The sequence below is a fragment of the Suricata suricatta genome, chromosome 12 (assembly GCF_006229205.1).
Source record: "Suricata suricatta isolate VVHF042 chromosome 12, meerkat_22Aug2017_6uvM2_HiC, whole genome shotgun sequence".
Classification (NCBI taxonomy): domain Eukaryota; kingdom Metazoa; phylum Chordata; class Mammalia; order Carnivora; family Herpestidae; genus Suricata; species Suricata suricatta.
The window spans coordinates 50043098-50044778 of NC_043711.1; positions in this window are offsets into that span (position 1 = coordinate 50043098).

A 1681-nucleotide genomic window follows, 5' to 3' on the forward strand; every position below is an offset into this window, starting at 1 on the left:
TCACAGTGCTGCAGGGGACCCCTGTTCAGTCCCACAGTGCTGCAGGGGACCCCAGTTCAGTCCCACAGTGCTGCTGGGGACCCCAGTTCAGTCCCACAGTGCTGCTGGGGACCCCTGTTCACCCCCACAGTGCTGCATGGGACCCCAGTACAGTCCCACAGTGCTGCTGAGGACCCCTTTTCAGTCCCACAGTGCTGCTGGGGACCCCTGTTCAGTCTCACAGTGCTGCTGGGGACCCCTGTTCAGTCCCACAGTGCTGCTGGGGACCCCTTTTCAGTCCCACAGTGCTGCAGGGGACCCCTGTTCAGTCTCACAGTGCTGCTGGGGACCCCTGTTCAGTCCCACAGTGCCACAAGGGACTCCAGTTCTGTCCCACATTGCTGCAGGCGGACCCCTGTTCAGCCCCACAGTGCTGCAGGGGACCCCTGTTCAGCCCCACAGTGCTACAGGGGACCTTTGTTCAGACCCACAGTGCTGCAGGGGACCCGTATTCAGCAACACAGTGCTGTAGTTCCAGGGTCACCCCTGTGTGGTCTCCAGCAGCAGCTGATGCTGAGCTTCTCCAGTCTAGATGAATATTGATGTCTCCATTTTACAGATGGTTCAGATGGTTCCAGTAGAGCTATCGCTGTTCTCTCTTGCCTGTGGACTGGCCCTTGCCCACAAGTCTCATCCTTCTATGGCCCTTGTGGAATAAGACAGAGTGGCCAGTGCAGACATGTCCCAAAGGATGAATCTGGAAGTACCAGTAGCATCCCATGGGGCAGGCCCTACAAGTGTTACTGTTGCCCCAGAGGGTATCCCGGAGGCACCTTGAACCTGGGGTCTCTGCATCCCATCCCCTGTGCAGACCACTGGCCCTCAAGGAGGAGACTGAAATGTGGTTCCCCTCGCCTCTTCTGTCACCTGCCAGGGGAGTTTGTCACAGAGCGTTGACAATCTGTGATAGATTCTAGCAGCTTCTCCCAGATGGATGTTTCTGAAGGACGTTGACAGGTTTCTTTGGCATCTTCCAGCTGCTAATTAGCAACATTCTCATTTCCCTTCATCACAGAGACAAGAAGGCCCATAGCAGTTCTTCAACGAGCTCATAGAAAATGTTCCTTTCTTTCCTATTGATACACATTCAGGACGCGAGGAGGGCCCTGGGTGTGTTTCGGCTTCTGCGCATGGCTGCAGGGGAGCCGCAGAGTGCACACGCCGCCGGGGCTGTTGTGGAGGCTGTGTTGCCCACACAGTGCATGGAGGCCTGTGCAGTATTCTGCCCACAGCCCCCCGAAATTCTGCAGAGGGCCTTTATTTCATTGTTAGCTGACTTGCCTCTAGAGTGTTTACCTGATTTAAACTTAGAGCTTTGTCCTTCTCACCAGTTCTTTACGTGTCAAAACAAGTCCTTCAAGCAGAAGTCATGTGATTATAAGGGCAGCAGAGAAGGACCTACCATGTGCCAAGCACTTCATACCTTTAATTAACGTGTTCATCTTGCAAAGATCGGTGCCTGTCGTGTGCCTGCTTCCAGAGGTTTAAAATGGGGTGGGGGTGTCTTTGCAGTGAAGACCAGAACACAGTGCCCCGGGTATGCCCATCCACTCAGAATGTCCACAAGGTCTCTACTTCAGACACGGCTGGGGCCGAGATAAATGTTGGGATGCATGAGACTCACAGAGCTGGGACTTGAGAC